The sequence below is a fragment of the Ambystoma mexicanum genome, chromosome 2p (assembly GCF_040938575.1).
Source record: "Ambystoma mexicanum isolate Mex_15411 chromosome 2p, UKY_AmexF1_1, whole genome shotgun sequence".
NCBI lineage: Eukaryota > Metazoa > Chordata > Amphibia > Caudata > Ambystomatidae > Ambystoma > Ambystoma mexicanum.
Genome location: NC_090923.1, coordinates 736,811,225 through 736,839,134, shown reverse-complemented (window position 1 = coordinate 736,839,134; position 27,910 = coordinate 736,811,225).

Sequence of the window (27,910 nt, the reverse complement as noted above, 5' to 3'; positions counted from 1 at the left end):
GTAACTGAGGCTCCAGGAAAAAAAGAGGGTTCTATTACCTCGATCACATTGTGTCTTGGCATCAGTTGCCAACGCATCGCTGCCCGTATTTAAGTGACATGCATACTTCTCTTGGTACGCCTCTGTACTCATCAACATGCTGCGTAATCCGCCACGAGGAGGGTTATGCAACACTTGGCCAAGGAGCATTGCTCCTTTTCAAGCTCACTTATCCATCAACTCGCTCCCAGAGCATCTACCTCACACCCCACTCTTCCTGTAGCCACAACTAGTGTGGACAAATACACCTCTTCCCAGAGAATGATTTCCTTCCAAGTCACAGATAGAGAAAGGAGACAGAGTTTGCCACTCCAAAGAGGGGTGGGAAGAGAGCCATCTTCCAACCCTTTCACAGACATTTGCCCTCCCGGCTTCTCTGTGTCAGAACCCAGGCTGCTTTGGAAAAGGCAACTCTGTTGCTTCTCTAAATAAATTGCGGACCCCTCCGTCCCACTGTTCCATTTCAAATCCAACATGAGATGGAAGAACATCGGATTTGTCGTATTTGTGGATTATGGGTTGAATCAGATGTGAGTAGAGGTAGGTTGGGCACTAGAATCTGACTCGACTTGGTATTTTCTTGGATTGTGAGGGTTTAGTTCAGCGGCGAGGTTGCCAGTGGTTGAGGTGCCTGCTGGGCCTAGAGTCCCAAGCTATTCCTCACTGATAATGCCCAACAAGGCTGAAACATGTTTGGGGATGCTTGTGGTCTCGTGGGAAGGGATGTGACCTAGCAGTTCGGGCTGGACTGCCCCTTTTGTGGTGGGACCAAGCCTGTTTTGCATATGGTCTTTCCCCTTCTGTAATGGCTTGGCAGGTGAAGAACGATGCTCTGGAGGGTTGCCCCGAGCAATGCCAGAGGTTAAGATTCATTCTAAACCTTCCAGCCATCACCTCTTTGTTTTTGCTTTGTCACCCCGAGTGGGACGGGTATGCCCAGACGTGGGTCCCGTGCCTGCTGGGCCTAGAGACCCAAGCTACTCCTCACTGATGATGCCCACCAAGGCTGAAACATGTTTGGGAATGCTTGTGGTCCCGTGCAGAAGGGATGTGACCTAGCAGTTCGGGCCGGACTGCCCCTCTTGGGGTGGGACCAAGCCTGATTTGCATATGGTCTTTCCCCTTCTTTAATGGCTCGGCATGCGAAGAATGATGGTCTGGGGAGTTGCCCAGAGCAATGCCAGAGGTTAAGATTCATCCTAAACCTTCCAGCCATCACCTCTTTGTTTTTGCTGAGGTGTTGCCCACACCTCATGTTAGGGTCTGGATGTGTTTGGCATGGTTACCTTGCACTTGAGAACAATAATGAGTCTTGATGTTTTGTTTTACAGTGGTCAGTTAAGTTTGAATATCATTATTATTGTTTGCCAGCCAACACGTGTTTCGACCCCTCTGGGTCTTTGTCAAGGCTAGTATTCTGTGTAGTATACCGGCAGATGCAAGTCTGCTGTGGCTCAATTTTCTGTCCTTGCCCGTGAGTAGGCCCTATGCTAACTAAGGGCCTACGCATGGGCAAGGACAAGAAACTGAGCCAATTTACAGGAAAGATAATATCCTCATTGTCACCGCCCTTGCCACCCTCCATCAAAGAACTCCAATCGCACTCAACTGGCCATGCAATCTGGTAATCCCCTTTGACATTAGTCGCAGCAGTCAAGCAACCCATCTGAAACCCTGCAAACAAGCCTTCAGATCATTCAAGAACTTTCCAATGGATGCTATCAAGGAAGACCTCCCAAACTCCACCGCACGTAGGCTGATCTATCTCTAACGAACCATGACTTGCTTCTCCAAGAACTCAACACTTCCCTCACAACCAACATCAACTGCCATGCCTCAGTGAAACAGCGCACCCTCAAGCCTAACCCTTCTGCACCCTGTTACACTCACAAACTGATTATTTCTTTCCAGGGTTGCCCCACACTGTGGTGATGATCCCTCCTACCAAGTGAGGATACAATATATACATTCAACCAAAGGAAGGGATACATAAATCATAAATAACACAACATACTATACCCTTCGATAGCAAGTATCTTACCGCAATCACTAAGCAAATGTGGGCTGTGTATTGTGTAATTAATAGCACACACAAGATTTCCTAACAATATAATATTTTAATTAATTTACTTATTCAAGCACAAGTATCAAAAAACATTAAAAAAAACACAAATACACAACGTAGACAGTAAGGCGTTCTAGTGGGTCTCACAGATGTGGATGGGTGAATCCTTTATGAGAGGTAGGCCGGTGCAGTGAGGTGGATGCACTTGTGGGTCAGTGTCAGGGCTTTGAATATAATACTTTTTTTTTTATAGAGATCCAGTGGGCTTGTTGCCTGGCGGCCGTGATATGTTCCCTTTTGGAAATGCCTATCACTGCGTGTAGTGCATTATTCCGGATGACCTGCAACTGGTCTAGATTTTTTGCCGAAGTGCCCAAGAAGAGAACGTTGCAATAGTCTAACCTTGAGCCGGTGATGGCTCTTGCTATGTTGGTGCAGTTCTCTTTAGAGAAGAAAGGTCTAGCTGCATTCAGGAGCTTGGCATGATAGGCTGCTGAGGAAGCGATTACGTTAACTTGCCTAGTCATGGACAATTTGGAGGCCAAGTATACTCCTAGTGTTTTTACTACATCCGATTCTGGGATTTTGATTGAGGTAATGGTGAAGTGGCTGAATTGTGTGTCGAGATTCTTGAGTGTGTCGGTGGAACCTACCAATAGAAGTTTAGTCTTGTCTGAGTTGAGGCACAGTCCGTTGGCAGCCATCCAAGTCTGGATGGTGTTGTAAATGTTGTTCAGAGTTCTAGAGTCTGTGTCATAGTCGCCTGTGAGTGTGAGTAGAATCTGAGTATCGTCCACGTAGTTGTTGTAGGAGATACCCAGGGCATCAAGGATGAGGAAGAGGGGGGGGTGAATATGTTATAGAGTGTAGGCGAGAGGCAGGAGCCTTGTGGCACGCTGCATAGCATGAAGGTAGGTGTAGCGGAAGCTAGGTCAGAGAATACATGCATGGTCCTTCCTTGTAGGAATGAGGTGATCCAGGCAGTAGCTTTGGGGGAGAAATTGGCTGTGGTAGTGAGGTGGTGGCATATGATGCTATGGTCTGCGAGGTCAAATGCTGCAGAGAGGTCGAGAAGTAGGAGTAGGGCTGGTTTACCTGAATCTCTGGTGTCGTCCATCTGGTTTTTAAGGTCCAGTAAGGCAGTTTCTGTCCCATGCCTAGGGCGAAAACCGGATTGGCGTAGCCCTACAAGCTTGTTTTCTTAGATAAATTGTTGTACCTGTAACTAGGCTGCTTTGTCAAGTATTTTAAGTAACAATGTAACGGTGGTAATGGGCTTGCAGTTGTTTGGAGATGTGGGTCGAGAGTATTTTCTTTTAGTAGGGGGCGTACCCAGGCTTCTTTGAGGCAGGTCCAGTGAGATTCACTGTGGGACTACACCTGAGAAGAACTCACTGGACCTCCTTTTGAAAATTCCTACTTTCCAAAGCCCTCAGCCTGAAGGGAAGAAAGAGGCATCCAAGGCAGAAAAGAGATCTCACTCATGGAACGCATGAGGCCGGATGATCTTAAACAGTCATGGGTGACCCCCTTATTGAAATAATTGGGAGATCCCTGAAACTATAGGCCTATCACCAATAATACATTCCTGTTGAAGATCTTGGATCGAGTAGCATATAAGCAAGTGGCCCAACAGCTAAATAAATTTCCCATCCTGTACTGCCGACAATCGGGATTCAGAGCCGGCCACAGCACAGAAACTGCACTATTGGAATTAAAATCTAGGCTCGAAGAAATGACAAACTTTTCCCTAGCTGTGTCTCGCTGGGTTGCATCTTTTCTCAATAATAGAGAAAGTAGAGTTTGTCCGCCTACGCCAGTATTGAAAACTGGATGGTTCTGAATGGCTTGGCACTCAAAAGGTCTAAGACTGAACATTTGATTGTTGGCACACAAAGTACACTATCTAAGTTAGGCCCGGCTTACGAGGGCTTTCAACTTGGTGATGTGAAAATCACAGCACTCAAGAATGTTAAATCCTTAGGGATCACTTTCGATCAGCACCTCACCATGAAGGCCCATGTGGGGAGCCTGGTCTCGGCGGAAGCATAGTATCTTAAATGATTTGTTCACCTGCGTCCCCTCATAACTCAGGCCAATGCAGAGATCCTAGCCAGCGCCATCGTTGGCTCTAAATTGGATTATTGCTACAGTCTACTGACAGGTATTAGTAAAGCAGAAACTAGCAGACTTCAAGTAATACAAAATGGGGCCGTAGGGGTGGTTATGGGCCTCTCCAGACGTGATCACATGGCCGAGGCCAGAAGAGCCCTGCATTGGCTGCCAGTGGAAGCGCAAATTTGTTTCCCCCTCCTTATGATCACATTTAAGTGTACACAGGGAATCATGCCATGCTATCTGAGGGAACTCATTGTAAACAAGGCCGCTAGAACTGTTATAACTGATGAAAATTCAACACGGTATGATTTATCTAGATTTCCAACAAGAGAACAAATTGGAATAGACACTAACCTGATCGAGCCTTAACTTGACGGAAGCATCAACTGCAGAAAGAAAGGATCACCCAGAAGTCCCTGCCCCCCCTCTAGCACTGGGAAATAGAAACCAGCGAAGGGAAGCACGAACCCCAGGGAAACCCTCTAGAGAAAAAAACCCTGAGCGTCTGAGAACGGTCTTCTTGGAAGGGCGACTTGGGAGGTCTTGAACTGATCTTCTTGGAAGTCAGACTCTTCTCAAGGTGGAGAGAGAGGGAGGAGTCCTACAGGATGAGAAAATGACAGGTAAGTGGGAGAAGGAGAGAGTGTGAGAATAATGATCTAGAAGATGGAGAGCGCTTACTATTAACTGAGGTGACTAGAAGTAAACCCTTCGCCTGGGCAATCCGGGTGGCTGAGAGTGTTGGAATCCGAAGGGGGACGAATTCACTGCCAAGGGAAAAATGGTTAGTGATAGCCCAAAGTAAGGAAGGAACGGGAAAATGAAATGAAGATCGGGACTTACTTCCGCAAAGCGGACTATGGTTCTGAATCGGATCGGGTGGGAGACTCAGTCCCCAGCTCGAACAAACGGGAGAAATCACGGGAATCACAGAGGGGACAAAGGCGGGAAGCTCGAGACGGGACTCACTTTTATAGGAGAAAGAATGAGGATTAGAAAGGTGAGGCAGATAGCTAGTAAAGACTTATGCCAGGATAGGTTCTTTCGAACTTACGGAGCATCACATTCATCAGAAGCGATGCCTCAAAGCGGTGTTCCGCATCCCTTAAGAGACGTCAGGTGATCAGTCACGTGCTTCTGCCGGCAACGTGGAACGACTAGACTGTTAAAACGGTTCCCTTTTGCCCTATTGGAATTCCCTAGGAACACATCTCCACACAGAGCCCAATGACGCCGGACTTGCCATCGCAGAAAAGGTGTAACAGTATGCCCCCTCCTGAGGGGTGGCGAACCCGGCTTACCCGGGTGAAGGCAAAAGAAACGTCGAACCAACCGAGGGGCATGTACCCCTGACGCCGGTTCCCATGTTCTGTCTGTAGGTGAGTAACCTTTCCAATCAACGAGGAATTGTAGACGTCCTCGATGATATCTAGAATCACATATACCTGCTACTTCGTATTCGACTCCCGAAGTAGTCATGACTGGAGGTGGCAATGGTCTGACTGATCGAGGGAATCGATCTTGTGCACTAGCTCTGATCTGGGACAAATGGAACACTGGATGGATGCGAGACAAGGAGGGAGGCAAAGATAACCGAACTGCCGCCAATCCCACTCGTTCTAATACCGTAAAGGGTCCAAAAAATCTCAGGGAAAGCTTAGAGGGAACCAGATGTTTGGGAAGGAAACGAGAGGCCAACCATACCTTGTCTCCCTGGTTGAGAATCGGAGCATCTTGGCGGTGTTGTTCGGCGTATTTTTGGCCTGATCTTTGGCTGTTTTTTAGTGCAACACGTGCAGTTCGGTGTCCATCTAGAATGTTTGCAATCAGACAGTCCACTCCGGGTATTCTGGATGAGGTGGAAGGGCCAGACTGTATAAAAGAAGGATGGTATCCATATGAGCAATAGAAGGGACTTGTCTTCAACGCTGCATGCTTAGCATTGCTGTAAGCAAATTCAGCAAATGGTATAAGATCCACCCAGTTATCGTGGGCGGCTGAAACAAAGCAGCGTAGGTAGCCTTCTAAGGTCTGGTTTAGGCGTTCTGTCTGCCCGTTGGTCTGGGGCTGGTACCCTGAGCTCAGAGCTCTCTTATTGCTTAAGACTTGGCACACTCTTTTCCAGAAATTTGATGTATATTTCGGACCTCGGTCGGAAATAATCGTATCTGGAAGACCATGTCTTGCAAAAATGTCAGTAATGAATATCTTCGCCATCTGAGTGGTTCCTGGAATCTTGGGTAACGGAGTGAAGTGGGCCAATTTGGTGAAATAATCGATGGTTACCATAGTAGTGGTGTTATGCGAAGAAAGAGGGAGATCCACAATAAAATCAGTAGATATGATTTGCCAAGGTCATTCAGGTATAGGCATTCGGGCTAGTAGACCAAAGGGGGGAGTGCGTAGAGTTTTTGATTGGATGCAAATACTGCAAGCTTTCACATAATCTGAAACGTCCAACTGAAGAGTAGGCCACCAGAAATGACGCTTGATCAAATCGATAGTTGTTTGAATGCCACAATGTCCGGCTGCCCGGGTGTCATGGCACATCCGAAGAACTTCTAATTGTAAGGGTTGTGTGGGTACCAATAACTTGCCTTCATGAAAATACAACCCCTGATCTTTTGTAAGATGGTAAGATATAGCTAATTCGTCACACCATTGTTGTTGATTTGAGGTCTCAGATTTTAGGACTTGGAGAAAATCTGAGATGACTGAGACAAATCGTGCCTGGGGAAACATATTTTCTGGACAAAAACGGGTGGATTGAAGGTCTTTGCGAGACAGCGCATCTGCCCGTAGGTTTTGCTTCCCAGGTAAGAAAGTAAACTCAATTCTATATGGAAGAAAAAAATGTGCCCATCGTGTCTGTCTACTGTTGGTGGTTTGAGCTTGTGGAAGAACCTTTAGATTCTGGTGATCCGAGCGTACTTCTATCGAGTAGGGAGAGCCCAGTAAGAGATGTCTCCATTCTTCAAAGGCTTTCTTTATTGCCAGTAGTTTCTTTTCAAGTACTGAATAGTGTTCTTCGGAAGGAGTGAAAGTCTTCGAGAGATAGGCTACAGGTCTTTCGTCCCCTAGTCTTGACCGTTGTAATAGAACTGCTCCTAGAGCATGGTGCGAGGGGTCAGTCTCTACAATGAAAGGACGATTCTGATCTGGAGTAACCAGTATAGAGGCTGAGGTAAACAGATTCTTCAAAGTGTCAAAGGCGTGTTGAGCCTTGTCGTTCCATGAGAAATGGACTCCCTTCTTCAGTAGTCTTGTGATAGGTAAGATAATCTCTTAATAGCAAGGAATGAACTTCCGATAAAAGTTCACAAATCCCAAAAACCATTGGATCTCTTTTACCGACGTGGGGGATGGCCAATCAAGAATGGCTGAAACCTTCCTCTGATCCATGGATATGCCCTGTGCCGATAAGACGAACCCATGGTAGGTGATCTGTGTTTGATGAAACTAACACTTTTCTACCTTACAATATAATTGATTATTCTGGAGACGTTCCAATACTATATTTACATGGCGGATGTGATCGCTTTGATTAGCCGAGTAAACCAGTATATCATCCAAGTAGATTATTACAAAATGAAGGAGGATGTCTGCAAATAGATGGTCCATGAACCTTTGAAACACTGCTGGTGCGTTTACCAGTCCGAATGGCATCACCTGGTACTGGAAATGGCCAAAGGGGGTACGGAAAGCTGTTTTCCACTCATCACCTGGTGCAATTCGGATCAGATGGTACGCCCCTCGAAGGTCCAATTTGGTGTAAATTGCTGCTCCCTGAACCGCTTCCAGAATATCTTTAATCTGGGGCATCGGGTATTTGTCCAGGACAGTGATCTTATTGAGTCCCCGATAGTCTATACAAGGACGCAATTCTTCTGTATCTTTTTTAGGAATAATAAAGAGAGAGGCTCCGGCAGGAGATTTAGATTCAGTGATCAGCCCGTTCTGCAGGTTACAATGGAGATACTCTTTGAGAGCCTCTTTCTCTTTGAGAGCCTCTTTCTTTTTGAGTGACAGCACATACATGCGTCCAAACGGAATAGGTTGGTCGGGAAGCAGTGTGAGGTGGCAATCATCCCGACGATGAGGTGGTAATGTGGGAAAAAGGGGTTTAGAGAAGACCTTATAGTACTGCTGGTGACAGGGTGGCACAGTGTTTAACTGATTGATAGATGAGGTTTTGGGAAGGTTAACCTCTCCAGACGGAACCTGAATCCCAACTGCTTCTTGTGCTACACAATGAGTTAAACAGTACTCTGAACCCAAAAAAAGAGTTCCTGCCGTCCAATTTATAAACGGGTTATGGGTGCGGAGCCAAGGGAGTCCCAGAATCACTGGGAAGTGGGCAGCCTTTATCAGGTCGAAAACCAGGCTCTCCTTATGCGAAGCGATCAAGCAAGTAACCGGTTTGGTTTGTTCTCGAATAGGCCCGGAGATTAATGGACTGCCGTCTACTCCTTGAATGGGTGTGGAGCAGGATTTAAGAGTCCTAGCAATCCCGTGTGTGGCTGCCCACTGATCGTCTAAGAAATTCCCAGCTGCTCCGCAGTCAAGTAAGGCAGGAATACCTTGAAGTATTCGATCTGGTAGGAAAAAAGTCAGTGAAAGTACTATCATGGATGGATTAAGGATGGGCTGGTCAAGAGATAAACCTAAATTATGTGGGGAACCCAGACTAGATTTCCCTACCGTGGTTCCCTCTACGGCAGGGATTTGGCGTTTCCCGGCATCGGGACTCATGTTCTGCGCGGGGGTACTAATGGACAATCCCGTAGTATGTGAGAGGAGGATCCACAATACATGCAAAGCCCCAAGGTCTTTCTCCGTTCTCTTTCGGCGGGCGTTAATGGACCCTTGACAGATCCGATTTGCATGGGTTCATCAACAATAGGAGACTTAGGCACACTAGGGAGTGGATCAGAATGTGAACGATTTCCCTTTGGTCTCTTTTTCTCATGGGCCCTTTCTTGAAGCCGGTAGTCGATTTGCATAGTGAGGGTTATCATTTCTGCCAGGTTGGCCGGTCGAGGAACTTTGGAAACCTCATCCTTTAGTTCCTCCGAAAGACCCTGGCAGAACAAGGCTAGTAGTCCGTCATCTGGCCATCCTATCTCCGAAGATAATTGTTTAAATTGGGTAATGCAAGAAATTAGATCCTTACTTCCCTGGCGGAGATCAAGTAGCTTCTCTTGGGTAGAGACAGAAATTTCCTGGTGACTAAACATAGACCTCAAACTGTTAACAAACGCTAGGTAGGAATCTAATAAAGCGTTTCCTGACGTAACTAAGGGGGTAGCCCATGCTAATGCCGGACCTGACAAGTGTGATATTAGGAATCCCACCTTATCTTTATCCCTTGGGAAAAAACGTGATTTAAACGTGAATTGCACGGTGCAACTATCCAAAAACTCCTTGAGTTTGTGTGGGTCCCCATCAAACCTGCCCATACTTAAGGTAATAGTGGGAGTCTCAGAAAATGCTCCGGCAACTTGTTGTTTTAACTGAGCGTTATCCTGTTTGATTGCCTGCATCTCTAGGGACATTGACTGCATGGCAGCCATTAACTGCTGCATTTGCTGCTCCATCATGCCACTGCTCGATCCTGTCAGTCTCTTTCTTTTTTTTTGTGGCGTCCCTTACTGGTATAACTGATGAAAATTCAACACGGTATGATTTATCTAGATTTCCAACAAGAGAACAAATTGGAATCGACACTAACCTGATCGAGCCTTAACTTGACGGAAGCATCAACTGCAGAAAGAAAGGATCACCCGGAAGTCCCTGCCCCCCCTCTAACACTGGGAAATAGAAACCAGCAAAGGGAAGCACGAACCCCAGGGAAACCCTCTGGGGAAAAAAACCATGAGCGTCTGAGAAAGGTCTTCTTGGAAGGGCGACTTGGGAGGTCTTGAACTGATCTTCTTGGAAGGCAGACTCTTCTCAAGGTGTAGAGAGAGGGAGGAGTCCATATAGGACGAGAAAATGACAGGTAAGTGGGAGAAGGAGAGAGTGTGAGAATGATGATCTAGAAGAGGGAGAACGCTTACTATTAACTGAGGTGACTAGAAGTAAACCCTTCGCCTCGGGCAATCTGGGTGGCTGAGAGTGTTGGAATCCGAAGGGGGACGAATTCACTGCCAAGGGAAGAATGGTTAGTGATAGCCCAAAGTAAAGAAGGAACGGGAAAATAAATGAAGATCGGGACTTACTTCCGCAAAGCGGACTCTGGTTCTGAATTGGATCGGGTGGGAGACTCAGTCCCCGGCTCGAACGAACGGGAGAAATCATGGGAATCACAGAGGGGACAAAGGCGGGAAGCTCGAGACGGGGCTCACTTCTATAGGAGAAAGAATGAGGATTAGAAAGGTGAGGCAGATAGCTAGTAAAGACTTAGAAAGACAGGATAGGTTCTTTAGAACTTACGGAGCATCACATTCATCAGAAGCAACGCCTCGAAGCGGTGTTCTGCATCCCTTAAGAGACGTCAGGTGAACAGCCACGTGCTTCTGCCGGCAACGTGGAACGACTAGACTGTTAAAACGGTTCCCTTTTGCCCTATTGGAATTCCCTAGGAACACATCTCCACACAGAGACCAATGACGCCGGACTTGCCATCGCAGAAAAGGTGTAACAAGCAGAGCCCTCAGATCTAACAATCTTAAGCTATTCATCATACCAAGATGCAGATCCAAGAAGACTGAAAGGGGGGCTTTTTCAGTGGCTGCACCTTCAGCGTGGAATGGTCTCCCACTTGAACTCAGGCTCCAAACTAAGCTTGAGCCATTTAAAAAAAAGCTGAAAACATGGCTGTTTGCATAACTGTATCCTGCTGTTTGTATATATTTTCCCCCTGGCTTTTCTGTGATATAGCCTTCGTCATTTGCTGCTTTTATGTTTGTCAGCACCCGCATGCCTCCAGGTCCATTGCTGCGCTACACAAATTAATTAAAGTTAAAGTAAAGTAAAGATCTTCCCCTACACGCTCCCAGGGCACATCTGGGGTGAACCTTTGCTGTAGACCAGGACCTGCCAGTCTGCACTGGAATCTCAGAAAGTTGGGAGAGCAGACCCTGAACGCAACCATTCTGTCCTTGAGTCACTCTTAGGGGGCCTTACAGGAGCTGGAGGACCAGACCAGTTGAAGCTCCCTGTTCTGCCGTATCGAACCAGTCGCTCCGTGGTCACCACACCTTGAACAAGAGGGAAGATGCTGGTGCTGGCTTTTGCACCCATCCACCAATCTGAACTATTGCTTGAAACTCATACCACCTTGACACTGCATTGTGTCCTAGCTGAGCCCATCACTTGCTAAGCCTGAAACCACTGCTCGATGCCAGGACCTGATTTGAACCGCTGGAGAATCCACACGCCAGCTCTGTCCAGGGGATACAACCACAGTTCTACCCAGCTAGCCCTCGAACGGCCGTCTCATCGGCCTGCACATCAATGCCCCCAAGATCACCATTTTGTCGACTGTTGCCTGCAGACTGAAAATGCTGGAGCATCATGCATCGACCCCTCCCAGTGGCTAAAGCCCGACTAGGCCTGGACCAACTGCAAAGAGATCCTGGGACCCCCCCGACCTGCATCGCTGAGAGCACCCCTTCAACCGCACAGTGACCGCATTCTCCCGTACTCTATGCCTGCTTGCTACTTGGGTCCACACGATTCAAAGTGCCCGAACTGAGCTTGATCTGCTGGTATCAACATTCACTAACAGGCTTGACATTGTCAGCCAAGCAAAGACCCAAAACCTGGTACTGTTGACTACAAACTGCTTGCTTGGTCCATTTGAGCCCTAGAGACTGGTTAGGTCACTATTGCACCTTCTTTCGCCCAAAGAAATATCCGTGGTTGGTAATTTGCCTATCACCCCTGTATTCACGCTCAGAGTGCTACTTTCTTCAGACTGTTGCATCTTCTCTGTTCTTCCACGGGGGGATTTTTGCACAGTGTTTTCTATTAAGTTCTATTGTAGATGGTGTGTTTAATTAAAGTATATATATTTTTATAGACCCTTGATTGGACGTTCCCTTTATTTTGGACTCTATTGATGTGTTGTTTGAGTCACTAATGGATCACATTCACACCCCCCTTAAGAGTATAACCTTCCCTCGGCCCCTCTTACCACGAAAGACGAAAGAGTTATATCTCTTAACTGTGCCTGTTTTACCTTTATGATTGCGTTGGCTCTTGGTTTGTAGACGTGTAAGGGCTGAGTGGTCATTTTTACTCCTACTCCTCCTTGTACTCCTGCAGAGCAGAGTCCAATTCATCACACTGGCCCCCACCCCTGTTGTTCGCTGCCCGCTCCCTTGATGATTCTCTGCTCCCCTTACCATGTTGTTCCCCCTATGATTGTAAAGCGCTGCGTTGTGTCCCAAAGCTTTGTCCATGCTCGATAAATACCCTAATTATAATAATAAATAATATGTGAGAATACACATAAAGAATTTAAATGGGCCTAAAACAGTACATACTTTCTTGAAATACATAATACATGAAAAGTTGTATTACTACATTATGAAAATATGTACTGAATCGTACCGCCTGAGAAGTGGAAGAACTAATTGAGTAATTGTTAATCAATGTCAAATGCAGCTTGATCTTTTTATCATTGCAACACATGCCTGCTGACAAGGAAAAGTTTGGAGCTCATGCAGGTTGCAACAGAGAGTAAAAGTTACACAATAAGGCATTGACAGTACTATACTACTTGCAACACATGATTCCAGTTATTAGTCCACCAAGCGCCTGAGTTGTCTCGTGCACTAGATGAGTGGTACAGTGGAACGCAAATTCTACCAAACGTAAGTTGGAGTTTACTAGAAAAACAAAAGCTTTTGCATTTCTAAAGTTTGTTCTAATTTTTATAGTGCTTTATCCCAAGTTTTTATTTTAATTTTAAACTGTATATGAAATGGGTTTAAAGCCTGTCAGGTAAAATAACAATAATATTGCAAGTTAGGTGAAGAGGTAGAGGTAGGATGCAGTGACGTAGGGAGGATCAAACGTAGCGGAGGGGAGAGCAGTCCTAGAGTTCCAGGATGACGGGATCAGAGAGCTCAAGGAGCAAAGAGGAGGGCAGGGCCCTAAGAATCGAGTGACTGGGGGAAGGCCACACCGTGCGCAGGATGGTACCTTGAGCACAGTGGCTGCCTTTTCCTTAGAGCGTGCATCGTCAGACCTCTCCATAGGAAATAACTTGGGTCTCTCTGAGATTCCGGTCACTGAGATGGTGATCAGAGGCAACTCTCGTGATAGCCTCAGTCCTAGAAGTTGAATCTAAGGGATAGGGTGATATAGTGCTCTATCTTCATTAGTGCCTTAACAGGAGAACGTGTCTCATTGTTTACTCACTTCCATACTCTGACCCACTAGATCTCATCTGCTATGACCAATATGCCTTGCAAAGGCCACACAAATGTTAAATGCAGAATGAATACACATTTATATCCATACCAAATGCACGTTTCCTTCTTTTCTGCAACTGGACTCCTAATACACAATCATGCATGGCAGATGTTGTGAACTAGTGCCCAATTGCTGACCTATGCTCCCCTACATACACCCCCCCAAACTCAGTTCCTTGTAGACATAGGGGGTCATTATGAGTTTGCCGGGATACCGGCAAACTGACCCCACTGTTTCTGCTGCCTGATATCGCGGTATTACTGGGACATTCCAGGTGGCGGAAACACTGGTAAATCCCCATTCCATGGAGTCGGATAGGACTCCAGGCTGCAATTACTGGTGACGGTAATTGCAGCATTTTTTGGCCAGTGGGTTACTGATTTACTGGCAGGTCAGGCCTGGAGTTGTCAGTGACCCCACCGGCTAACTTGTGTTTCCCATGTCCAGTATAATGGCTGGCGCCAGTATTACCGGCAATTTTACCAGCATTTTTTTCAGCCCGTGGAAACGTGAGGCCCATAGCCTAGACACCCCACATATGAGACAGATATAGCAACACGCTATGAAGCTATAATGTACATTCTTCAAATGTATGGATTCACCCCTACTGGCATGAACACTCCACTGTAATTGCACAATTACCGCACTTTAACATTTCTTTTCACTAGACCATTTACCAATGGTCACCTCCATATGGGCGTTTGGACAAATGGACTATATTTGCCCAGCAGTAAAAAAAAACAAAAGTAAATCTACTGCTTAAAAACAAATACTACCTGAAACCAATAGACACCAGTGCAAGAAATTAAGATGCACCTGGAATCAGTGCAAATCTTCCTAGCGGTTCAGTACAATTTCATAAACCTGTGTGCCAACAACTGGATCCAGTAGCAACCAGTTTTGCCTGGAGAACTATATTTTCCACCAGGGACACGCATTCATCCCACATGTCACTGCACCCGGTCAAAACAGAACTATACAAACAACTCCTGCTCAAATTCAATACATGTCCACACTCCAGGTTCCCCAGCGAGGAGATGGGTCCCTCCCACACATCTGTGTTCAGCCTACAAGACACAGGTTAAAATCTGCGCAGCGCCACCTCAGATTTCATCCTTCTCTGGGTGAAACATTCAGTACCATTTAGTGTCATTCGTTTGGGTAATAATAGCTATGAGTGCAGCGCGTAGAAGTGGGGCCATTCAGGCATGAAGGGCTACATACAAATATGGCATTACTTTATCACTATCCTTTACACAATTAAAGTACACCCTCCAAAATGTGTTTATTAGCGCACTTGTTTGCAGTGTTGTTTTTTTGTGGCCTCTCGCCCTATGAGACCAGCAAATCAACAGTGGAAGCCGAGTGTCCCCACAGGAAACAATACACGGAATGCAGCTCGCTGCACAGGAAGCAATCCAGGAAGCCGGGCTCGAGGACCAAGCCAGATAAGTCAACCTCAAAATGTAATAGAGAGGCTCGTGGGAACGGCGCAGCGTCTGCTGACGCCCACCTACCACTCCCCCTCGGCTTTTGGGCGTTAATCGAATCACGTAAAAACAATGGGACTAAAACAAAACAGTCAACAAGTTGACAGTCTGACGTGCCACTGAAAACGGGCAGATCAACGGTTGGCAACCTGATGGGACAGCTGTCGCCCTGGTCCCCTGCTTCTCTGTCCCGGCCATCCAATGCTCTCCTAAACCTCTATATTTTAAAAACGTACTTCAGTTGGTGGCAGATTTGAAATGGGGCTGCTTTACTTTGGAGAAAGACTAAGCACAAGGAGGATAACGAATTAGAAAATACCAGGCCTAGTCTGCTGTGTGGGGCAAATACGGTCATTGAACAATCATGAGCAGCCAGTGTGCTCTACCCACCTGCTAGTTTTCGCTAATGCTGGTGGTCCGTTAAAATGCCCAAGTTGCTACAAATTCCCTCCAAAACTGTGGTAGGGGTGCTACTCGGTCACTAAAGATCACGACTAGAGTTTTGATAATGTGGCCCACTTTTCTTTTTTGTTGGAGCCAGGGCTTGTTTTCCCAGTCCAAACCTGCTTGTCCCATCATTCATTTATTGGCATGTTTTCTGATTAGTCTGGCCAATTCGCAGCACCGAGTTCATGGACTGTGAGTGGAAAAAAACGGTTTCGTCTCTTCTGTCAGTGTGCTTGGCCACAAGCAAAGGCGGTGTAACAAAATGACTACTGCTATTCAGGAGTACAGGGAAGAGTAGTGACTAAGCCGCCTACTCAGCTCCACACTACCACTACTAAACTTGCAGTGATTTCAGTCATAAAGCTGAAACAGAAACAGCCCAACAGGTATACCTCTTTTGCCTTTTCTGGTAGGGCAAGCCCTACTCTCGAGGAGGTGGTTGAGCTGATAACAGTAGCAACACAAACAAATTAAGTATAATGGCTCCAAAATAAAAGAATGCCCAACCAAGCTTCTATAAAAGTATAGACTTTTGATCAAAACAATTAAATGCAAACAACTAATCAGAAAACATTAGAAAAACCCACCCCTGAAAGAAACAGAGAATGCAGGCTTTTGTGAAAGGTATGGTATGATATTTATTTGTATAGAGCCTATACACAGGCAAGTGTTTCAAAGCGCTCCAAGGCTCTCTGGGAAGATGAGCAGGGGTTCTAGGTCAATAGATGCGCAACAATGTCACTGTTCACAGTTAAGTTCTTGAAGGAAAAGGTAGAGACGGAGGCGTTCAAAAGTCACCTGAGTCTCTGAGGAGCCAGGAATGAGATACAGACACAGAAGGCTTAGGATTGTGGTCATAAACCTTTATTTTAAATAATTAAGGGGTTGGAAAATGCCTCACTATCCCTAATTTAGGAGGTATTTCCCTACCTCAACTAAAACTAGTGGGCCCGCCCTTTGTCAAGATGTCCAAAGCAAAAATACGTCCTGTGTCCTGTGTCTGAAATCCTATTCTGGCCCTCACACTCTAAAACTAACTCTAAGGTGCAAATGATTTTGTTTGTGGATAACAGTTCCAGGGAATGGCTACCTTCCCCAGATTGTACAACAACAATTGTTCCAACAACAAATAATCAAACTCCTTCTCCGTTCTGGAGAATGACTGCCTTCACCAGGTTTCTCTTCAGGTTTTAGCTAGTGTAAAATCCTAAGGGCATGTGACTTCCCATGGATTCTCTTCTTTACTGTATTATAATTTGGGTTCGGGTCCCAGGCTCTCAGGTTGCCTGGTATTCACTCCTGCCAGGCTCTCCTTCGCTTCACAATCTCAAAGGCATGTGTCTTCTTTGAGATTCTCTTTCCTCCTGCACACACCTCACACTTTAGCACACGTGACTCTGCCTTGAATGCTCTCCTTCTACAACTTTCACAGCGTTACTTGTTAACACTTATCTTCACCTGGTATACTCCTGCCAGGGCTTTCACACAATTACTTTTTAAACAAAACACTTCACCTGGTGAAGGGAAGTCCTGCCACGACTTTCACAAAATTACTTTAAAACATTTCGCTTCACCTGGTGTACTCTCCTGCCTGGGCTTTCACATTGTACTTTTCTCTTTTATCTATGAACAGATATTAGCCCAACGTTGCTGTATCATTCCTTGCTTAACAATGTTCATTTAAAAAAATGGCTCTCTTTTCCATACAGTGGGCTTTTGCCCGTTTTCCAAGTCCATTCGCATTTATTTGACTTTCTTTCTCAGTTCTGTCTTTTTCAGGATATGGGCTCAGTGACCCCTTAGCGGCACGGCTTGCAGGTATGTAAACCTCTCCACATTGCTCCTATGTTACTTCTATGGAGTAGCGTGCACTTTCAAGCAACCTGGTAACCCTTCTGCCTTTCCTGGGTTTACCAGTGCTTATAGTGCCCCTGACGCTTCCCCACTTAGTTTCCTCTGTGTTGCTAGCTTGGCGTGTGCCCCGTCAGCCGCTGCACCATCACTGTGTCCTTCTCTGCTATATGTGGCTCCCGCTGCTTGGTGTGAAGAGAGTCTGCTGATCTGTCTGGTTTCTGTCAGCTGCGCTGGTTTTAAACTTCAAGGCATGATTGAATAATCTCCAAAGACTAGACCGCTGTGTGTGCTTAGTGGTTTTAGTGATCTTTATTATTCTGTCCCTCTTCTTCAACTTATCGGTTACCATATTGTTCTTTAGATGATGTTGAGGAAGCTGATATGAGATCTTATTGGGCGTGATCATTACTGCTCCCTGCCTCTTCCTCATATCAGTAGTTGATGTACTGGCCTTTTCATCAGGTTGGGGAATACTAACAGTGGGTCTGGTAAGGGATTGAGGAAAAGCGTTACAGTATGCCATTAAGGCATGAGGAATGGAGGGCATGTGATCTCCCCCACTGATGTCATGTAATTCCCCGAAGGATCACCTCCCCCCTAGGTGGTCCTCTCTCATAAAGCCACCCTCAGGGTCGCGGCCGCCCTCCACTGGCCACATAGGGAGAGAATACCTTGGGGAAAGCAGTGATGTCATCATCAGATTCAACACAGGCCCAATAAAATGGACATGGGGAATGGGCCTCTCCACATGCATTTTTGTGTTATGGCTCAAAAACATCAAGCCAGGCCACAAAGTGCTTTCTGAAGTGATGACTTGGCATTCACTTGGAGAACTGGGCTTCTGGGTCCAACACACAGTGCGGTTCACAAGCAGCAAAACATGGCATGAAGAAGCCTGGCACACGCAGATGATGTCCCAGTTGGTATAGCCTGCAAACAGTTTGATGTAGGAATGAGGGAACAGAGCTGTTCCTTGACTTCTGGTATGCCGGGGAGGCCTAATCCAGGGTCTTCATCGTTAAGGTGTGTCCTTCAGTTCTGCACTCCCACTCCAGCGAGTTTGGATGGCACATAGAAAGGATCCTTCACCTCCAGTGAACAGGAGTCTGATTACATTGCAGCCTGCAGAGAGTCAGGCCTTGGTCCACAGCAGTTCATTGTCATTCAGCGCTTTAAGTGGGGAGGGGCTAAGCTCCAGCAGTCTCAGCAAATAGTCTCAGCTAATTTATCAAAAGCCAGGGCTTTGACAGGGCTCCCTTGCCCCTCCTCACCCCAGAGTTACCTAGCCACCTGAGTGCTGAGCCGACCTGATTTCTTCTGTGCATACACTCTGTTACTGCTGCACAGTCCATCACCAGTAAAGAGTGAGTGCACAGGAGAAATGAGCTGGTCAACGACTCAATGCTTGTCAGTAAAAGTGTAAACCAGACCATAGCTCCCAGACACCCTGCTCGGGTCTTCCGTTTGTCAAGACTTCCCCAGGGCTGACAACAAGCTCACACTGATTTCCCATTTGAATTGAGGGCATTGCAGATTCACAGAGTCAGGCCATTGTTAAGTTAATTGGTCACTTCATTTCCAGCACCATGGTGTTAAGCATTTATAAAGCAATTAAAAACTGTAAATGTTCTCTTTCACATGGGAGACCCAAGACCAAAACCTTTCACTAAACTCAGGCTCTATTTGGATTTTGGTTGCTTGTGATTATTATTAAAGAACAATGTTGGTAGCATTTTAAACTTGAATAATCTATCCAAAGCTACGTGTATGTATCACACAGCAGTACAAAGAACAGTCAGCTTGGGCTACAGTAGCTTAGTAGTGTTTGATCCACAACGTGGCTCATGTTAGAAAATGTGTTATTTAGATAGATAGCTCAGAGAGTTACATTTGTACATTCATATAGAAAGCATACATTCTGAAACCTTGTATTTTAAGGACGTTATTTTAAATTTATTTGCTATTTGATAGGGCACACCAGTACTATTTAGGACACACCCCAAAATGCAGATGCTGTGAGGTTTTAGTGCCCCCCCCCCTCATTTTCTCATCCCACTTAAGGCACTTCCGTCATTGTTCCCTAGGAATGGTTAAGGGGAATGACTCTCGTCTGTCTTGGATGCCTTCAGTCTTCACCCCACTGGAGATCCAGCGTATCCATCTTCTTTTAATGATACAACGATGAATCAAAGAATGAGGGGGTGCCCATCTCCTTTTAAAGGCATATAGTCACAGGGTATTGATCCAAAGCAAGCCTGCTGTAAGGAATCCAAACCAGGTTGTTGAAACAAGTGCTCTTTGTCTTATGACATCACACCCAGAGTACCTTGCTTGCAGGAAATGGAGAGGACAGGAAAAGGGAGAGAGCCCTAACAGAACCCGAGATTGTGGGTCCCTTCCCTCAGCCCAACTCGCCTCTCTAGCTACTCTAACTCTGCCCCCTAACATGCCAACTGACTTCTTAAAGGGGCCACAGTGATCAGCCCCACGCTGTGAGAGGGGTTTTGTTATGCCATCGCTGCCCCTGAAGCACTAGTTGGCAGGAGGCCTCCTGTGGGAAGTTCCTATGCCCTGGGGGAAGTGTTACCCTTCCTGCATGAGAAGCAAAGAGTCAGTATCATGGCTATTGTTCCACATACCGGCTGTGGAGACAGATCAGGCACCAGTCCTGCCATAGTATGATCCTGCACACAGGGCAGACACTAGTGTGTTATCAAATGGTTATGTCTGCTTAATTGTGTACTCTGAGCTGTCACCATGCCACAACTAGGCATCAGATATAACTACAGATTTACATGCCACCAGGCTGTAAGAAATACCATTATTATAATTTAGCTCAGAGGGGCAGAAGATTCCAGAAGCTGTCAGTGATAGCACATAAGAACACTCTTTGATGAGGCTCTGCAATGATTTGTTTAAAGCTCTGTTTACCGATGAATGTTGATGCAGTGACAAACACAAAACTGGGATTACATCAGGGGACTATATCACGGTACGAGGTTTGCGGTACCTTGATTTAATATAGCAAGCTCTAAGTAACAACATGTACCGAGAAAATACAAACAGTTTGTTCTTTTGTATTCAAGCACATTACATATTGGCGTTGTGTACTTCACTGGAAGTATGGCGCTGTGACTTGAAAATGGAGCTCCAAATCTCATGGCATGAAGACTTTTGTATTTATGGCTTTCAGGAACTCCCACTTCCGTTTTTCTATAATAGAAATTAGCCATTTAGACAACCTAAATATTTTTTTTTGTTGAGTCTTAGATCTACCATTGAGATGTGACATGTTGTTCGGAAGGGTCGCAAAGCCCTGATGAAGGCCTAGCCACATAATGAAACAGGTTATAGGGCGCCAAAACTTAAGTTAGCAAAAGCAAAGACACTGTTACACTTTACATTTTCACATTAACTTTGTGCCTACATGTGGTAGACAAGTGTATCACTATATCCAGAAGTAACGAGAGCCCATGTGAGAGCACATGTATAGACTGTATTGCTCTAATTAGACAAATCCAGATCTGTTTGGGATTGATGGTGTCAACGCATTCTTTGTTGCACAATTGTATTTGTCTCTAAGTATGCTTTTGTGTACAGTATATGTCGATTGATGTTTGTGGAGTGGACAATGTATGATTGGTAGAGCTCTTAATGAATTTGTATTACCATTTCTTTCAAATAGTTTGGTTTTATGTGATTTTGTGAGAATTAAAGTAATTTTGGTAAAATAAGTTTACTCTTAAACAATGTGGTAATTTGTGAAATTGTGGAAATGAGTTGAAAACAGTGCTTCTTGTTTGCTATTGATTATTGTTTTCACCCACTTGTCCTTCAGTTGAATTAGTTGTTGTGTCCCCCTGTCTGTTTTGAAATTAGGGTTGCACATTTGACCTTTGAACCTACTTTGTGCCACAGCAAAGGGACATGTGTACTATAATCTTGTCATGGAGCATGTCTGCTTAGCAGACCTCCCTTTGATAAACAGAATTACCCACATCATCTTATGTTAATAAAGATGAAAAAAAAGCTTCAGCTATTCCACCTTCACTAGATGGTATTCAGTCACAGGCATTAAAATGGGTAACTTTGAAATGCATGGTCTGGTCCCTCAATGAGGATGTAGGAGAGAGTGCAACCGTCACTCAAAGCATACTGTGAGAAACCTGCCGGTATTCTCCCACCTACTCCAGCGGGATCTTCCATTCAGGAAGGGCCGTCGCTTTTGGATTCTGACCCTGGGGTTGGACAAGCGAGGAAGCATCACCTGAGTGGAGGGTCATGAGGGATTGGGAGGAGAATACCTGAGGGTGAGACGTGGTACTCTCTCAGTCCCAATAATACCCCAACCTACTCTCCCTCAGCCTTAGGTACAGGAAGGCGGAGGGGCGAGTCCCTGCCCTAATGAGTACTATCATGAATACATGGGTAGAGGTGTTGTGAGAGCCTCTGCTCTGGTGATATCATGGAACCACGTGAACAGGTGGTGTGGGGCTTTCTGCCCCTGTGGGAGATTTCCTGGTTCCACAATTGATCATTCAAAATTGCTTTAACATTCCTACCATCACATATTTTAAAACGTGCCTGTGAGCTTGTGTGATCCAAGCATCCATATAGAGATAATTCCATGATTTGGATCTGGTGCGTACAGTTTCTGTCGAGCCGATACTGGCACATGTAGCAAACTGGCCACTCAGATATATGCTGGACTGTCTAAGGAACAGCACAATGCTGGGTTTACACAACAAAGTCACGCACCTCAAGATGGGTGCTTAGGGGATGCTCCAACGAATGGTTGTTAAAGGAAGGGTCGCGCTGGGGTAATGTAAGACACAAGGTCCAAGAGGTGGGAGGTTGAGGTTCTACCCTTTCCTGTGAGATGGAGTCGAGTGGGGTTTGGAACCAGGAGAAGACTGTGGAGGTTGGCAACAGAGTTCCGAAAGGAAGGATGTAGGTGTGGGATGCGTTGTCTGTGTGCAACCATCTCTACACAATGCAAATGCCTGGCCCCTTCATTGGCCTGAAGTCCTGAGGCATCTTCACGTTGTACGTTGTTACCTTTTTGTGTTTCATAACATTATCTAAGACAACGACATGGGGATGGAATGAAGGTATGATTTAACTACGTTTATTTGATTTCATTTTTAGTTATTATAGCCACATTCTGCTGGTTTAGCACAGGCGATAAAAAAGGTTGTAAACCTAATACACATTTCAAAAGTACATAGTAAATATGTAAAGTGCAGCGTGCAAAGAGTGCACCCCTCCAACTCGAGTAGAAATGGAAAAAGCTAAAGTGCAAAAATAGCCATCACCTCCTGATCAATGAGGATAAGAAAAGCTCCAAATTGATTCACAATCTAAAATATGTGATTAATAAAATCAAACAGACCAACAATTTGAAGTGAGTGCAGTTACAAAGCATTTTTTCACTATGCAAAATTCTTTGCCATTATACAAAAGTCTACTAGGCGAGGCAATCTATTGTAATGTAGTTGTCTTCTAAATGTTTTACCTGAGCTCTAAAGGAGGGTGTCATGACTCTCCTTCCTTCCTAGTTTCAACAATCTCCCGGTGGTATAGTCTTCTTCAGGGCATACTGCCTCTATTTGAAACTTTCTGAAATGCGCAGGTCAGAATTGGCCCAAAAACAAGTCGCCAAATGAACAGCGTCTCTAGGTGGAGTCATGGACATGAACTCTAAAAGTATGGGCGAAAATCGTTATAAAGCGGACCACATAGATAGGCAGCTCCTGGAGTGCCTGCATACAGCTAGCGCCGTCTGCAACAGCATTTACACACTTAAATGCACCTTCCTCTCATTGAAGTTTTTTTTTTTACTATTGCACGGATTGGTTTGTTGTAATGCTTGCCATTATCTGGGGAGAAGCGTAAACTTATGTAACACCTACTGAACTCGGACATCCACCAATAACATATGGATTTAGTGTAGTTACAATTATGCTTCCTATATATGTACCATGCATATACCTTAATATGTGTAACACCTGCCATTCTTTGGGAGAACTATAGATGATCTCATTTTGTATTCTTGCCAAATTTCGGGGATCAGCTGAATTTCAGGGCAGCTACTGTGTCCACATCCTTCCCATGGGTATTTTTTTATATCGCAGAATGTTGGGAGTTGAGTACCTTTACACTTCTGGTTTGCAGGTGTGGTTGGAGGGTAGTGCATGGGTGGGGTTTGGAGTGTGTGGTGGAGGAATGGTAAGTGGTAGATCAGGGGCAGTTAGCCCAATGGGTTTAGGGCGGATCAGCCCCTGCGTGGTCAGTGCGTGTACGGAAGGACCGGGCACACGTGGGTAAGAGGGTGGGGAGTTTCAGCTCGCCTACATATATTAATTTGTAGGAAATTATTTTCTAGCGCAGACTGTTACTTTCAGTCCTAGAATCCACACACTAGATGGTTTGCTCATTTCAAATCATATGATCATAAAGAAAGAAGTTTGAAGAAACAAGTTTCTATGTTTACATGGTGTGATTTTTTAAATGGACAAAATACTAGCATAGCTGTAACGTTACCACTGCATTTATTTGTAATACAGCAGAGATTAGGGTGCTGTACTTTTGTGCACCCTGGAATGTACCCGGGTGACTTCCACCCATGTCACCAGCTAGTAAAGCAATAAAGACAAGCAACGATGAACACTACAGCGATTCCTCCAGAGAAGGTGGGCATCTGACCTTGAGGCTTGCTTAGGAACAGGGGTTGCAGGCTACTAGGCTTCAAGGTGTAAAGGCCATACACGGTGTTCCTCATAGGATGGTGGGACATTGAGAAATCCTCTTCAGTCATGCATGCAAGAAGAGGCTTACTTGTTATCTCCAGGAGACATTGATCCATAGGACAGACAGCAGGATAAGCCAGCTGTGGGGAAACATTCACATTTCACAAATTACTGTCTGAGCTCTAACAGTCTGCTTAAGTTTCTCAACATTTTGTTTGAGTTTGCTGTCCTAGGTGCCTTTTATCAAATGGTTGTTTTAAGTGCTAGCTCATTGTTTTTTGATATGACTGGGGGACAAGGAATAGTTTTCCACACAATGAAAATTGCAAAGGCTACTCCTCTACTTTGCAGTTATAAATAATTTCACTAGCTGCAAGCCATTAGTATTCTTAACCCACTATCAGATCTATAGCGTAGGCCATACACATCTCACACTATTATGATGCCAAGGCTTACATTGCATACAGCTGCACAAAAAACTTCAGCCCATGTTTCGTTTCCCACCCGCCTACCACTGGAATTGGTTGCCCCTGGCCTCTTGGCTTAGAAGCCCTAATATTACTATAATAATAATTATTATTTAGCATTAATATAGCACTAAGAACTCTCAGGTATCTGAGCACTGCTTATTATTACCTACAGTGTGTGAGGCTCATTTATTGACCCTGGAAGGTTGAAAGGCTGAGTTTGCCCCTGCCGGGATTCGAACCTGTGTTAGCAGGCAAGCGCTCTAGCTCTACTCGCTGTACTATTGGACAGCATATGCTGGTGTTTGTTTAGTCAGCAAATTAAATGCATTCAGTGACAACAAAAAAACCTCCACGCTTCAAGGGATCATTTGAGAAAGTCATATCAATCATACAGCCATGCACAGCAATTCATGATGGCTGTGCATTTGCTTAAATCTTCCCTCAAGTGGTTTCTCTTGGGTCCACAGGCGCATTTGAATTTCCCCTGGTAACTTTCTGCACATACAAGTCAAATTCCATAATTACCTGGAGTTTCATGCTAACAGCCTATCACACACACTGCCCTCTCCCTTTTAACATATCTTTATCCCTGTCAGCATTTTGTTTTACCCTCTCTCTCTCTCTGTTACATTTCCATCCTTTCTTGTTTACTCCCCCCCACCTGCAAACTACGGTCTGGAGATCCCTGGCGGTGTCCCAATACACTCTTTCCGGATAAGGCTAAGTGTTCCAAGACTGCTACACTGTTCATTTGGGGCAGTACAAAAACTTCGTAAGAGAACGTGACATGACGTACAACACCAATACAAAGTACTTTCTCAGCATGACAAGTGAGATAAATATTGTCCAGGTGATTACACGCGATACATAAATGACACATTCTTTTCAGTAATGATAATTTTGGTTTTCAGCTTTTTATCTCCAAGTCTATATTGCTTCATGCACTTGGTTTTTTCGGTGATAGGCCTATTTTTCTGTTCTGTCTGCCTATTCTGTTGGTTGATCGAGAACGATGCAAAGCTGTTCCTGTCCTGTTTTACTTGCAAAGGCTTCCTTGTTCTCACAAAATGCAGGGACATAAGGGTCACAAATATCATTGTATGCGGGACAGCGCAAGAAAAGGTGTCTCTCAATTTCTACTGCTCCCAAGTCAAATTGTGAGTGACTTTGTCTTCGCAGAGCTTCTTGTTGGAGGTGTTTCGGCCAGTCTTTATTTCCAGCATGTGGCCACTTAGGCTGTATTGGTTGAGTGTGTGTTGGTGCTTTAGGATCTCAGTAGCATTCTAGCTTGTTATGCTGTCCTAGTTCTGCTCTACAGTCCATTGTGTATTGCTTCTTTATGGACCGTTCTAAGTCCCAAGCCAATTTATCCTCCTAACATGGGTTTTCCATGTTTAGAAATTGTGGGGCACTGCTGACAAATGACTGCAGTTCTGTAATATATTGTTTAGAGGCTTGTTTCAAGGGTTTTACTGTTTGGCCTTGCAATGCACAGTAGTGGAGGGAGTTTCAGTTGCTGTTCTTCATATGGCACGAGTATTTTCAAATGTGCTTCCGGATGTTGAGCAGCCAGGGGAACCTCCTTAGTTCTGCTCTGCACCCATGATAGGGGCAGTTCTATGCACGCAAAGTCAGGGACGTCATTTCACAAAAAGGCCCGGGGTAGCAGAAGTCACATCACATGAGCTTCGACCCCCTGATCACATCATAGCAAAGTACCTGTTTGTAAAGCTGGAGATGCAGGATTTCATGGGAGATTTGTCCCATTTTGTATACACATTTTTAGTGTTGGACCCCACACCACATCCTCGTTATGTAGTATAGGATAGATAATGCTGGCAAAATGGGTTCACATTAATTGCACTGGTTGAGTGACGTTTACTAGTTGCTTCTTGACGTCATAGAATAGACATAGGAGCTTTTTCTTGATGTGCTTTCATTTCCAGTTCAAAACCTCAAGATTAGTTATTCCGAGTCCTACGTAAGTGTAGTCTGTAATAGAAAATTAGAACAGTGAACTAGACCACTTTCATAATATTAATGTATTTCACAAAAAACAACAAATTGGTTGCTTATACAATTATTCTTTTACTAATATGCCAAGGATTTGCCAACACGTGTTTCGACCTTCACATCAAGGTCGTCATATCGGCTTGGATCCTCAATATTGATTATGTCAGTCTTTCAAAAGAATTCCCCGTAATCAATTCAAATTTTTGACATGATGCGGATTGCCGGTAGTGGGACCATTAGGACCATTTAAATAATTGTCCAGACTTTGAATTGAGACATTACTCATGCTTAGAACAGACATTTAGCACTAATAAATCCAGAATCAGAAGAGTTTTCGCAGAACCTGAATAGCTGGTTTTCAGCCGAAATTTGGCCGAATAGATTTTTTCTTTTTTATTTATATATTTACAACTATATACGTAAGGAAGAGTAACACAAACTGAGCATAATAGTTACAAATAGCAAATCAAAAAACCATACATATATAGTGACACAACAAAGCAGAGGAAAAAAATAAATAAATAAATAAAAGTCATTACATTTGTTCCAGATCTTATCATACGAGGTCAATTTGCGTTTCAATCTATAAATAATTTTTTCAATCCTTGAAAGACTGTGCATTTCTTGGACCAAATCCTCATATATAGGAGGAATCCGGCTTTTCCAACCTTGAAGTACTAATCTCTTACCCACAATGGCACCCCTAAAAAGCCACTTTTTAAGGGCAGAGCAGAGATCTGACAACCTAGAGTCATCGCCTAGGATCATTGTCTTGAAATCCAAGGTGGACCCCCCCACCAGTAATCGTGCCACATACATCACAAACTTCACTCCAAAAACCTTTTACCCGTATACAGCTCCACAGCATGTGTTCTAAGATCCGACATCCTGTACACATCCCCAGCACTCATCACTGTCTGTAAGACCCCTTTTGTGTAAAGTTTCCGGGCACCAGAATACACGATTAAGAATCTTAATTTGTCGAGATCTTTCACCTAAGTTCAGTGAGCACAAGGAAACATTTCTGCATATATTTTGCCAACATTCAGAATCAATCTCAAAGCCAATCCTCTCGCTCCAAACCTCCCGTAGTTTGTCATTACCCTGATAATTCGACACAATCAATTTGTAAATTTGGCTGACTACTTACTCTAATAGTTGTTGCTTGTTGCTGTTTTTTGTATAATTCTGGAATGCTGTGACTTTGGTCTTTCTTTAAGTTCACCCACAGGGGCTAGG